Below are 14,441 nucleotides of genomic sequence, written 5' to 3' on the forward strand. Positions count from 1 at the left end.
AGTAGACACTTTCTCAGAGTACCATGCACATTCTGTGCCAAGAACTACTATATCTATTGCATAAATATTTATCAAATTATCACCACTATTTATACTTATCTGCCAATGCCTCATTGTGTTGTAAGCTGTGTGTGGTGTGTTAGAAATATTATGCACCAGTTGTCAGGATGGCCGAGCGGTCTAAGGCGCTGCGTTCAGGTCGCAGTCTCCTCTGGAGGCGTGGGTTCGAATCCCACTTCTGACAAGGTTTTTCTTTTACTACAGTACCAAAACTTACTATAATATCAATAATCTATTTCTATCTAGATTTTATCGTTTACAATAATTAACATGAAATTGTTTCCAATATAGTAACATGAACTGTCACAATTTTAACACATTAACTGCCAGAATACCCTGCAATGCAATAGAGCAAAGTGGTAAGGGACCAATTTAGGTGTCTCCCTTTTGGAAAATATGTTGTGTTACATTTTTTTATACAGTATACACTAAATGTTATTTTATTTTACAACATAGATTTCCTGTGTGAAAGAAAGAGATTTGCAAATCCAATCTGTTTTCAAAATTGAAAATCAAACTTTTAGTTTTAATATTCAAAATTATACATATTATCATGTTAAGTCTGTTTATGGATATTACATTTTCCTAGCCCCATTCAAAGCAGAAATTCAGAAACAGGACATCAGTGGCTGAAGTGTGTTTCGAATAACTACATAATGTTAGACCATAAATATAACTTCCCAATTTCCTGTGATATTATTTGACCTTGTGCTTCATCAGTATTTGAATGCACATGTAATTAAACAGAAAACAGGCTCCCAGTAGAAAATAAAGTTATCTACAATTTTCTATTTTCAGTAATACAGTTACTTTTTTCTTTTTTTACTCCAAAGCCATTCCTACGGATTTTTTTATATTACAGTTTAATGTTAAAATAAATGTGAGGTAAGAAACAGCTAAAGTTAAGAAATCTCAAGACGTTTTTTCATTTTAAAGTCAGGGAGAATGGTTTTCTTTTGTATAAAACATAGAAATGACAAGGTAGTTTGAGCTTTATTTTCAGGAGTATTTAGATAGCTTTTTTTCTGCAAGTGGCTAAAACAATTTGGGACAGAGATAATGGAATAATTGTAAATAACCACATGGAAACATCAACTTAGTGCTGAGAAGCTGTCCAAAGGGCAAATTAAATGTTAGGGATAATATACAAAAATAAAACAGAAAAGATAATAATAATAATGACATTCTAGAAAACCATGGATCATTTAGTGGAAGTCTGTATATATGAATATTAGCATCATGGGCATTTTTAGAGGCAGGGAGTGAGCGATTCTCTATACTTCAGTACCCAGAAAGTCCCAGTACATTACACTATGGAGACATAATACTGGGCTTCATGAACCGTTTGGTATGACACAGATTGGCCGTTTTCTCTTCTTATGTTCTATTTCCTTTAACATTTTCCCATATATATATTCATATTCTCATCTTCCCCTCTTATCTCCTCTCCTGAACTTTCTATTTTCTACAATCACTTTGTCTAGCGCTAACACAGATGTGCAAAATGTTGTGAAACTGGGTATATTCGACTCTCATACCCCAACCCCTAACTTCCTTGAATTTTCCTCTCTTCGATATCCACAGGAGTATAAACCTTTTTATTAAGCTATGCTTAGGGAGGACAGAAATATACAAAGTGTTGTTGCCAAGTAGACACTTTCTCAGAGTACCATGCACATTCTGTGCCAAGAACTACTATATCTATTGCATAAATATTTATCAAATTATCACCACTATTTATACTTATCTGCCAATGCCTCATTGTGTTGTAAGCTGTGTGTGGTGTGTTAGAAATATTATGCACCAGTTGTCAGGATGGCCGAGCGGTCTAAGGCGCTGCGTTCAGGTCGCAGTCTCCTCTGGAGGCGTGGGTTCGAATCCCACTTCTGACAAGGTTTTTCTTTTACTACAGTACCAAAACTTACTATAATATCAATAATCTATTTCTATCTAGATTTTATCGTTTACAATAATTAACATGAAATTGTTTCCAATATAGTAACATGAACTGTCACAATTTTAACACATTAACTGCCAGAATACCCTGCAATGCAATAGAGCAAAGTGGTAAGGGACCAATTTAGGTGTCTCCCTTTTGGAAAATATGTTGTGTTACATTTTTTTATACAGTATACACTAAATGTTATTTTATTTTACAACATAGATTTCCTGTGTGAAAGAAAGAGATTTGCAAATCCAATGTGTTTTCAACATTGAAAATCAAACTTTTAGTTTTAATATTCAAAATTATACATATTATCATGTTAAGTCTGTTTATGGATATTACATTTTCCTAGCCCCATTCAAAGCAGAAATTCAGAAACAGGACATCAGTGGCTGAAGTGTGTTTCGAATAACTACATAATGTTAGACCATAAATATAACTTCCCAATTTCCTGTGATATTATTTGACCTTGTGCTTCATCAGTATTTGAATGCACATGTAATTAAACAGAAAACAGGCTCCCAGTAGAAAATAAAGTTATCTACAATTTTCTATTTTCAGTAATACAGTTACTTTTTTCTTTTTTTACTCCAAAGCCATTCCTACGGATTTTTTTATATTACAGTTTAATGTTAAAATAAATGTGAGGTAAGAAACAGCTAAAGTTAAGAAATCTCAATACGTTTTTTCATTTTAAAGTCAGGGAGAATGGTTTTCTTTTGTATAAAACATATAAATGACAAGGTAGTTTGAGCTTTATTTTCAGGAGTATTTAGATAGCTTTTTTTCTGCAAGTGGCTAAAACAATTTGGGACAGAGATAATGGAATAATTGTAAATAACCACATGGAAACATCAACTTAGTGCTGAGAAGCTGTCCAAAGGGCAAATTAAATGTTAGGGATAATATACAAAAATAAAACAGAAAAGATAAAAATAATAATGACATTCTAGAAAACCATGGATCATTTAGTGGAAGTCTGTATATATGAATATTAGCATCATGGGCATTTTTAGAGGCAGGGAGTGAACGATTCTCTATACTTCAGTACCCAGAAAGTCCCAGTACATTACACTATGGAGACATAATACTGGGCTTCATGAACCGTTTGGTATGACACAGATTGGCCGTTTTCTCTTCTTATGTTCTATTTCTTTTAACATTTTCCCATACATATATTCATATTCTCATCTTCCCCTCTTATCTCCTCTCCTGAACTTTCTATTTTCTACAATCACTTTGTCTAGCGCTAACACAGATGTGCAAAATGTTGTGAAACTGGGTATATTCGACTCTCTATACCCCAACCCCTAACTTCCCTACCCATCAGTCCTACCCTACCTCCCTGGCCATACTTAGCTTTCAGAACAAGAAAACAGGGGGGGGGGGGGATTGCCACAGAGAGAGGGGAAGAGATCATGCAGGGAACAACGAAGAAAACCAGCTTTATCCATGTTCCACCAGCAGCAAGAACATAGGAACTAATTTCTATCCTGTCCATAATCCCCCCTCCCTACCCCTCCTTTTTCCTTCTCTCGCTCCCTTTATTCTTCTTCCTATCTAGCCCCCCTCAACCTATCCCTTTTTCCCCCCCCTCCTCCTCCTCTCTCCCCTCCCCCCAACCCCTCTCCCCTCCCCCCCACCTGGCCCCTCTCCCCTTCCCCCTGCCATCCCTTAATATAAGATAGATCAGAAACAAAGATTGAAAGGCGATGCAGGGTTATATTTAAATTGTGGAAATTACATTTCAAACTTAATGATTAAGTGTTATAGATTGTATGGAGCAAATTGATGTATAATTCAAAAGCAATGTGATGTTTTTAACCTAGGCTCTTCCACAGACTTCCCCCTTCTTTTTTTCATCCTGCCCCCTCCCCCAAGTTTCCCCATCCTCATCCCTCCCATTTCTTGCCAGCCTCCCCCTTCACCACTGTCATATCTCTGTAGGTTTCTACCTATTTCAGAGGGAAAGGCGGATGTAACACCTAAATCTAGAGAAAATACAGTAAGAAAACATGCGAAAAAGTGTTGGAAAAGTACCCAACCGGGGGATAAGGTTCTACTTTAGTTCCTGTATTAGAAAATGTTTTAATTTAAAGTTAAGAATTGGTTTATTTGTTAAAAAAATTGGAGGATGGCGGGCAGACTCTCGGTACAAAAGCCTTGCAGGGTATGCGGGGAGGTCTCCCTAGGGCAATAAGCCCAAACTCCTGGTCACAAAAGGTGATTAAGGATACAAATTTAGGGGCCTCAAATAAGCCACTCTTTTTCTCTCTCCCACTTCTATCCATTCATGCCCCCCCCCCATACCTTTGTCGTGTCTGACCGCCATTTATACGAGATGCTATCCCTGGTGCCTAAATCCAAAAACCCAAGAAATATACTGGGCCCTCCGACTAAAAATAAAAGTCTACCACCTTGGGAAAGTGGCTAGACCCAGGGCTAAGTATAAGGAAACAAAAAAAATGTAAAGTAGTACCTCAATAAAAATTGTATCAATGAACATTAAATGTCTAAATTCAAACAAGAAAAGGAGACTAGCACTGCAGGAACTGAAGAAAACCAAAAAGGAGATATTCTGTTCCTGCAGGAAACCCACTTTAATACAAACACCCCTCCCCCACCCCCAAATACATTTAGACATATCTTCCCTCAAGCATATTTTGCGTCCTTTTCAGTGTGTAAAAACAAAAACAACAACAACAAAAAAAGGAGGCGTAGCCATTTTATTTAAAAACAGTATTCCATTTATAGCCAGTAACATCATAACTGACCCGAAAAGCAGATTTCTAATCCTTTGAGGATCCCTTTCAGGGGCCCCGATAACTTTACTCAATGTATATGCCCCCCAACGAAAAACAATCAGAGTTCTTAAAAAATGTACTAGAATCATTAGATGAGGAAGGTTTAAATTCTATGATTGTTGCAAGGGATATAAATATGATAAGTGCCCCCGATATAGATAAAACCACAACTCCAGGTGTTAACCATTCAAAAATAACTCCGAAGAATGTGAAAGCATTCAAGGATATAATGAGTTTCTCACTCATGGGATATCTGGAGAGCTCAGCACCGGGAGGGACGATACGTTTTTCTCAGCTCCCCATCAGTCTTACTCGAGGGTTGATTTGTGAGGATTACGGAAGCACGCCTAACCCACGCTCCTCTCGCGCAGCTCTGCGCACGCGTGGGGCACCTTCAGCCCGTACTCCTCTTTTGACATGCACAGCGGACATGCGTGCAGCAGTGACATCACCTGATGCCGCAAACTCGGGCTCCGCCTCCAGTTCGCGCCGCACGCTCCCAGTGCGCAGCACACGCACATGACATGTGCACCACGCCCCCAAGCTCCATGGCAACTACATCATCAGCTGATACTACAGCTGTACCTGCTAATAGGCTGGAACCTATCACAGGCTTCTGTGGAGGCCGCGCCTCTGCTCCACCCCCCATGGGGATTGGCTAATCAAGCCTATATATGCTCAGCTGTGCCACTGGCACTTTGGCTGAGCATAGCTTGTGTTACTCTGTGTTTGCCTCTGCTGATCCTGTCTTGTCCTTGTCCTGCTGCCGTGCTTCCTAGATTAACCCCTCGTGTACCGACCTGGCTTGCCTTTGACCACCCGCTTATCTGGAATCCTGAACTCGGCTTTGAACTTCAACTACCCTGCTCTCTCCAACTCTGACCTTGGCATGGTACCTTCCACGCTCCGGATCTCTCCTGCACTGAACCTGGCAAGTATACAACTACCCTGGCCTCTCCACTCCAGACCCTGCTGCCAAGACTATCCTGCACTCCGGACGTGGCCCTCGTGTCTGTGGCTGGTGTTTACCTATTCCCATCTCAGTACCGGGGTCTCGTCCTTTTTGTAGTGAGCACCGCGTAACAGTATGCTCAGCAGCATAAGCATAGACCCCGCTAAGGTGGGGAATATGGTGGCATCTCATGCCGCTATGTTCCTCAAACTCGAGAAGTACTTAGAGCAGTCTGATCGTCGCATAGACTCCCTACAGAAGGACCTTCAGACCCTCTCTACACAAGTACTAGAGGCTAACATACCTACCTTCTCTCCATTCCTCTCTACTCCTCCGGCTAACCCCATTTCTTCCGAACCACGACTCCCCACTCCTAACCAGTACTCCGGAGATCCCTTAGAATGTCGTGGGTTCCTCAACCAGTGCTTTATACAGTTCGAGATGTCACCCTCCCGGTTCCTTACACCAAGATCTAAGGTAGCCTATATTGTTTCACTGCTCACAGGTGACGCATTGGCCTGGGCCTCTCCCATCTGGGAACAGAGAGGGGATCTCACACAAGATATCGGGCAATTCTCCAAAGAGTTCAGACGTGTCTTCGACACCCTGGGTCGTAAAATTACTGCTGCTTCCTCCCTTTTTCACATCACGCAGGGGAACCGTCCTGTGGCCAGGTATGCCTTGGAGTTCCGGACAATCGCTTCGGAGACAGGGTGGAACAGTGAGGCTCTTTCTTCAGCCTTTTGGCAGGGACTTTCAGAACAACTGAAGGATGAACTCGCCGTGCAGGAGCGCCCAGCTGACCTGGAGGAGCTTATAGCGGTCTGCATTCATGTGGATCAGTGTCTGCAGAAGAGGAGATCCGAGCGTTCACGTCTTCATCAGGTATCCGTCAAGTCACCGCTTGTTCACTCCTCTTTTCCAGAGATTCCCACTTCTGATGTTCCGGAACCCATGCAATTAGGCGGCAACAAGCTATCCCTCTCTGAGAAACAGCGTCGTCGAGCGTCCGTCCTTTGTCTTTACTGCGGTAATCCGGGCCATCTGGCTCTTCGCTGCCCTCTCAAGTCAAGAACACTCTCCAACTCCTCTATTACCAAGGAATCCTTACCAAACAGGATTTTGATCACAGTGTCGCTCCATATTCCGGGTCTTTCGGTTGCTGCATCTGCATTCATCGATTCTGGTTCCGGAGGTAATTTCATTAATCAAGAATTCGCTAGAAGGAATAACATCCCTCTGGAGAGGAAGAAAGCCCCAGTGGGCCTAGAGGCCATTGATGGACGTCCGCTACAACCGGCCTTCATTATTCTACAGACCAGAAAATTGTCGCTTCTGATCGAGCAAACCCACCTGGAGGAAATCTCCCTGGACGTCATTCCCTCTCCGTCTGTTGAAATCATATTGGGCCTTCCCTGGCTCCAACGTCATAACCCGCATATTGATTGGGCCAAACAAAATCCCATCTCTTGGAACCAGCGGTGCTCCACGACCTGCGCTGTACTGCGGCAGACGATTTGCAGTGTGAAGAACCCCGAGGAGGTACAGTGTACTTTACCGGACTGTTACTCAGACTTCAGAGATGTCTTTGATAAGATCAAATCTGAGATTCTTCCCCCCCATCGGTCTTTCGACTGTCCTATAGATCTTCTGCCAGGTTTCGTACTCCCCAGAGGGCGATCATATCCTCTCTCTCTTCCTGAGACTAAGGCTATGTCAGATTATATTCAGGAGAATCTTCAGAAAGGCTTTATCAGAAGATCTTCTTCCCCAGCTGGGGCAGGGTTTTTCTTTGTCAAGAAAAAGGATGGCACACTTCGTCCGTGCATTGACTATTGAGGGTTAAACAAGATTACCATTAAAAACAGATACCCCTTACCTTTAATATCCGAGCTGTTTGACCGTCTCCAAGGAGTAACCATTTTTTCTAAATTGGATCTACGTGGCGCATATAATCTTGTGAGGATTCGACAAGGCGACGAGTGGAAAACGGCCTTCAACACAAGAGATGGCCACTACAAGTACCTGGTCATGCCGTTTGGCCTGTGCAACGCTCCTGCGGTCTTCCAGGATTTCGTAAACGAAATATTCAGAGATCTCCTCAATAACTTTCTTATCGTTTACCTCGACGACATTTTGATTTTCTCTAAATCTCTCCCAGAACACATTAAACAAGTCAAGCAGGTACTACTACGCCTCCGTCAGAACCATCTCTACGCCAAATTAGAAAAATGTCATTTTCATCAAACCTCTACTACGTTCTTAGGGTACATCATCTCTGACTCTGGGTTTTCCATGGACCCCTCCAAATTGAAAGCCGTCGTGGATTGGCCGCTCCCCACTTCCCTCAAGGGTATTCAAAGGTTCCTAGGTTTTGCCAATTATTACAGAAGATTTATTCACAACTTCTCATCAATTGTCGCTCCAATTACGGCTCTCACTAAGAAAGGAGCCGACGTCACGTCTTGGCCACTTGCAGCTACTCAGGCCTTTGACTTCTTGAAGAAATCCTTTGTTTCAGCACCGGTCCTGATCAACCCCAATCCCAAACTCCCGTTCACATTAGAGGTGGATGCATCTGACATCGGAGCCGGCGCCATTCTGTCTCAAAGAACGTCGCCTTCAGCTAATCTACACCCTTGTGCATTCTTTTCAAAGAAATTTTCAAAAATTACGATGTGGGTAACAGAGAATTACTAGCCATCTAGCTCGCTTTGGAGGAGTGGAGGCATCTGTTAAAGGGTACGGAGAGTCCAATCACGATTTTAACGGATCACAAAAATCTTATGTATTTGGAGAGTGCTCAACACCTGGGAGCTCGTCAGGCCCGCTGGTCTCTTTTTTTTCCCGCTTTAACTATATTATTTCTTTTATACCTGGCTCCAAGAACTTGAAAGCAGATGCTCTTTCTCGTCAATTTCTAACCGTGGACAGAACCGAGGCCAGAACAGAGACCATACTTCCTTCCAAATACATCATATCCGCCAATACTTTCGATGTCCTAGACGAAATTCTTCTGGACCAGTCCAACATTCTGGAGGGTCTGGAGGTTCCGGACGGTTGTCTCTTTGCAGCACCATCTCACCGCAGGAAAATTGTGGAGTGGGGACACTCATCTAAAACTGCGGGTCATCCGGGTACCAAGAGAACTACAGACCTTATTGAACGGACATTCTGGTGGTCCAACATGTGAGGAGATATCAGCGAATTTGTCAAAGCTTGCACCACATGCGCCCGGAACAAGGTTCCCCGCAGTAAACCTCAGGGATTTTTGCTTCCTCTTCCCATTCCTGATCGCCCATGGAACCATTTGTCAATGGACTTCATCGTTGAGCTGCCAATTTCCAGGGGCATGAACACTATTTTGGTAATCATTGACCGCTTCTCTAAGCAGGCGCATTTCGTTCCCCTCAAGGGCCTACCGGACTCTCCTACTTTGGCGGACATCTTTACTAAAGAAATCTTCCGTCTCCATGGAATCCCCTTGACAATCGTCTCCGACCGGGGGTCCCAGTTCATCTCCAAATTTTGGCGGGCGTTCTCAAAAAGGTTGGGTATAGTCTGCAATTCTCTTCCGGGTATCACCCCCAGACTAACGGACAAACAGAGAGGACCAACCAGTCCTTGGACCAGTACCTGTGCTGCTTCGTTACCGACACCCAAGACAATTGTACAGAGCTCCTTCCCTGGGCGGAGTTTGCCCACAATTCCTTACGGAGTGAATCTACCCAAGAGTCGCCCTTCTTCGTGAACTATGGATTTCACCCTGCACGACTACCCATCACGCTTTCTTCTTCTGGGGTTCCAGCAGCGGACAACCAGATTCAAGCCCTACAGTCCTCATGGACCAGGATTCAGGAGAACCTTAGGAAGGCTTCATCAAGACAGAAGGTTCAAGCAGACCGCCACCGCTGAGGGATACCTGACTTAAGACCAGGAGACAAGGTATGGCTGTCCTCTAGGAACATATGCTTAAAAGTCCCCACACTCAAGCTGGCCCCAAGATTCTTGGGCCCTTTTTCAATTCTGGAGAAGATTAACCCAGTGGCATATCGATTACAACTCCCAGCATCTATGAGGATCCCATCCGTTTTCCATGTGTCTTTGTTGAAACCCGCATTTCGCAGTCCCCGTTTCTCGGATCCCTCTCCTACACCACCGCCCCCCAACTCGTACAGGGGCACCAGGAGTACGAGATACAGGCGATCATAGACTCCAGGGTATCAAGGAGAACCATCCAATATCTGGTTCATTGGAAGGGATACGGACCCGAGGAACGCTCTTGGATTTCACATCATCAGGTCCATGCGCCCGAGCTGGTAAGGAAATTCCACCTGAAATACCCCATAAAACCTCGCAAGGATCGCCCGGAGGTCTCTCTTGAAGGGGCGGGGGGGGTACTGTGAGGATTACGGAAGCACGCCTAACCCACGCTTCCTCTCGCGCAGCTCTGCGCACGCGTGGGGCACCTTCAGCCCGTACTCCTCTCCTGACACGCACAGCGGACATGCATGCAGCAGTGACATCACCTAACTCCTCAAACTCAGGCTCTGCCTCCAGATCGCGCCGCACGCTCCCAGTGCGCAGCGCATGCACATGACATGTGCACCACGCCCCCAAGCTCCATGGCAACTACATCATCAGCTGATACTACAGCTGTACCTGCTCATAGGCTGGAACCTATCACAGGCTTCTGTGGAGGCCGCGCCTCTGCTCCATCCCCCATGGGGATTGGCTAATCAAGCCTATATATGCTCAGCTGTGCCACTGGCACTTTGGCTGAGCATAGATTGTGTTACTCTGTGTTTGCCTCTGCTGATCCTGTCTTGTCCTTGTCCTGCTGCCGTGCTTCCTAGATTAACCCCTTGTGTACCGACCTGGCTTGCCTTTGACCACCCGCTTATCTGGAATCCTGAACTCGGCTTTGAACTTCAACTACCCTGCTCTCTCCAACTCTGACCTTGGCATGGTACCTTCCACGCTCCGGACCTCTCCTGCACTGAACCTGGCAAGTATACAACTACCCTGGCCTCTCCACTCCAGACTCTGCTGCCAAGACTATCCTGCACTCCGGACGTGGCCCCGTGTCTGTGGCTGATGTTTACCTATTCCCATCTCAGTACCGGGGTCTCGTCCTGTTTGTGGTGAGCACAGCATTACATGATTGTTTTCTGGGTACCAAATATATTCTACAGGCATCCGCCCAGTCGAACATTGGTACAATAACTTGGTCGGACCATGCTCCTATTAAATTAGTGCTCTCTCTTCCCTTTCATAAAAATAATCGATATCCATGGAAATTAAATGACACTATTAAATTCGCCCGACAGAGAAATCAAACAAAAACTCATAGAATATTTCTCAATAAACAAGGGCACAGTGTCCTCTCCAGCAATGCTGTGGGAGGCCCATAAGGCAACTATTAGAGGAGATCTTCTCTATAGCGGCATACGAGAAAAAAGATACAAAAACAATACAAAGAAATATCGAATAAATTAACCGAAGAACAGCACAAAAAGATCCCCTCAAAAAAATGAATTAGTAGATAAAACAAAACAAGAAAAAACACAAAAGCGCACCAAGATGAGAGATAGATAATATATTAGCAACAAATAATAAAATTAGTAACTTACATATAAAATTTCTTTAATAATCCCCGATTCTGGTGTCTATCACAGGAGTAGGGCATCACATAGGAAGTATGAAGGGTAATCTCAGTTCTGAGAGATCAGACCCGCGCGCTGGGGCTGTCTCTGTTCACTCTCCTGTCCTCCACGTGTGGTAGCGTGGTGCAGAGTGTAGCACACATGTGCAGGAACCGGGGCCTTCAATAGGTGTCCTTAGGATGCCTGTCCGTTTTTGATAGCATAGAAACGATCGGAAATAAGCAGGAACGGTACATTTGAGTGTGTGCTGGTGGTGGGTAGTAAAACCGCCAGCCACAACAGTCGCGGCCCCGGTTCCTGCACATGTGTGCTACACTCTGCACCACGCTACCACACGTGGAGGACAGGAGAGTGAACAGAGACAGCCCCAGCGCGCGGGTCTGATCTCTCAGAACTGAGATTACCCTTCATACTTCCTATGTGATGCCCTACTCCTGTGATAGACACCAGAATCGGGGATTATTAAAGAAATTTTATATGTAAGTTACTAATTTTATTATTTGTTGCTAATACATTATCTATCTCTCATCTTGGTGCGCTTTTGTGTTTTTTCTTGTTTTGCTGATATTGGTATCACCATCGGGGTTCCGGTGGAGACCACATTTGGAGGTGGGGGAGACACCTCATAAACACAGAAGCAGCAAGAGAACTGAGAGGGACCAACACTCCAAGTTTAAAGAGCCAGAGCGCGGACTGAACTTTTCATTACTGGTAGATAAAACAAGATTAGATCTTAAGAAAATTCAGCTAGACGAAGTAAAGAGAGAACAAAGATGGACAAACCAACGTTATTATGATAAGGGCAACAAAGCGGACAGATTATTAGCTAACAAACTCAGGAGGTCTGAGAGTTAAATCTCAAATCCCAGCAACTCAGACCAAAACAGGAATAATATACAACGAAAAAGACATAGCCCAGGAATTTACAAACTTCTATGCAAAATTATACAATTTAGAGTCGGCCGGGGGGTGGGGGATGGTGGAGGACTTACGGGTCCGAGGCAACATCTGAATATCTTTAAAAATGTAACCTCCCTTCATTACCTTAGGAAGACACCCAAACACTTGATGCAAAATTTTGCAGAAAGAACTTGATGAAGCTATAAAATCACTCAAAATAAATAAAACTCCAGGCCCGGACGTTTTTTTCCAACCTGTATTATAAAAAGTTTAAAGCGGTGCTGTTCTCGTTTATTCTCGAGATGTTAAATTTTTTCCTGGAGGGAACAGACATCCCTGCCTCGATGTCAATGGCCAATCTAGCAATTATACACAAGGAAGGAAGATATCCAATTATAGACCCATAGCTATCTCTTTAGAATTCAGATTTTAAAATTTATAGCAAAATTCTAGCAAACAAACTAACCCCGATCCTCCCAAAACTAATTCATATAGATCAAGTAGGTTGTCACAAGTCTCGGACAACACCAGAAAAATCATATAGATATTATGGACCATGTGCATCTGACCGATAAGAAGGCAATTCTATTAAGTCTGGACGCAGAAAAAGAGTTTAATATATCAAAGTGGGCATTTTTAAATCAAACATTGTTAAAATTCAGGTTCTCAGGCCCTTTCCTGGGGGGCACTAGAGCTCTTTACAAGACGCCCACAGCATATACTGTATCAAACTTCTGTGAGGAGATTCAGATCCCATCAAAATAAAAAAAAGGCACCAGACAGGGATGCCCCCTATCTCCGCTTCTCTTTGCATTGACAATTGAACCACTAGCGTCCACAATTAGAGAGGATATAAATATCCAAGGAATCCAGATAGGTGGGACAGACTACAAGATCTCGCTTTTCTCAGACTATATAGTTCTGACACTAGCCAATCCACTGATTTCCTTGTCGAACTTTCAATAGCAACTATACCAATTCGGGAAAATTTCAGGCTACAAAATTAATAATGATAAATCGGAAGCCCTAAATTTAACTATATCAGCCTCAGAAATTAAACTGCTACAAACAAATTTCAACTATAAAATGGAGCCAGACGTATATCAAATACCTGGGAATTAATATAGCAAATTCATCACCAAAAACTATACCAAAAGTAATTTTCCATCCCTCTTTGGATAAATAAATAAAAAATCTCAGACCTGGAACAGTTTTCAGATATCATGGTTAGGCAGGATAGCGTCTGTAAAAATGAATATATTACCTAGGCTCCTATATTTTTTTCCCCCAGATGCTCCTGATAAAGGTCCCTCTTTATCAACTGAAAAATATTCAGAATAGAATCTTTCAGTTTATATGGAAAGATAAAAGACAGAGTAGCGAGATCGATAAGGTTTAATACGGGATAATATTCAGGAATACCTAATGGAAAACAAAATTATTAGTAATAGTCAGCATGGATTTATGAAGGATAGATCTTGCCAAACTAACCTTATTTGTTTCTTTGAAGAGGTAAGTAGGAATTTAGACCAGGGTAATGCAGTTGATGTGGTCTACTTAGATTTTGCAAAGGCTTTTGATATGGTTTCACACAAGAGGTTGATGTACAAAATAAAGAAAGTAGTACTCAGTAATAATGTATGCACCTGGATTGAAAACTGGTTAAAGGACAGACAACAGAGGGTTGTCATAAATGGAACTTTATCAGGTTGGGCTAAAGTCGTGAGTGGAGTACCTCAGGGATCGGTACTGGGACCCCTGCTTTTAACTTGTTTATTAATGACCTTGAGGTTGGGATCGAGAGTAAAGTCTCCATCTTTGCTGATGATACTAAATCAAGCATGTCAAACTCAAATGCTAACAAGGGCCACATAAACAAGGTTTAAGTCTAGGAGGGCCGCAAAAAAAAAAAACTTACATTTTCATAGAAACGTAGGTTTATTTCGAAAAGTACTGCGTGTGTGTGTGTGTGTGTGTGTGTGTGTGTGTGTGTGTGTGTGTGTGTGTGTGTGTGTGTGTGATGACCTCACTAACCGAACCAAAAAAAAAGCCAGACGTGAATGACTTCTGAACCCATTAACCAGTGTCAGGATGCCCCCTCTTAACAATTTCCA

At 43.1% G+C, this 14,441-nt stretch overlaps 2 non-coding genes across 2 annotated transcripts; both read left to right on the forward strand.

The window, feature by feature from the left end:
• The first annotated feature begins 161 nt into the window (after positions 1 to 161).
• Positions 162 to 244, forward strand: TRNAL-CAG (transfer RNA leucine (anticodon CAG)). The gene has a single exon. It is a non-coding gene; the product is annotated as a tRNA-Leu (tRNA).
• A 1,625-nt stretch (positions 245 to 1,869) lies between these two features.
• On the forward strand, positions 1,870 to 1,952 carry TRNAL-CAG (transfer RNA leucine (anticodon CAG)). The gene has a single exon. It is a non-coding gene; the product is annotated as a tRNA-Leu (tRNA).
• The last annotated feature ends 12,489 nt before the right edge of the window (positions 1,953 to 14,441 follow it).

This window comes from Ascaphus truei (assembly GCF_040206685.1).
Source record: "Ascaphus truei isolate aAscTru1 chromosome 23 unlocalized genomic scaffold, aAscTru1.hap1 SUPER_23_unloc_1, whole genome shotgun sequence".
NCBI classification, from domain to species: Eukaryota; Metazoa; Chordata; class Amphibia; order Anura; family Ascaphidae; genus Ascaphus; species Ascaphus truei.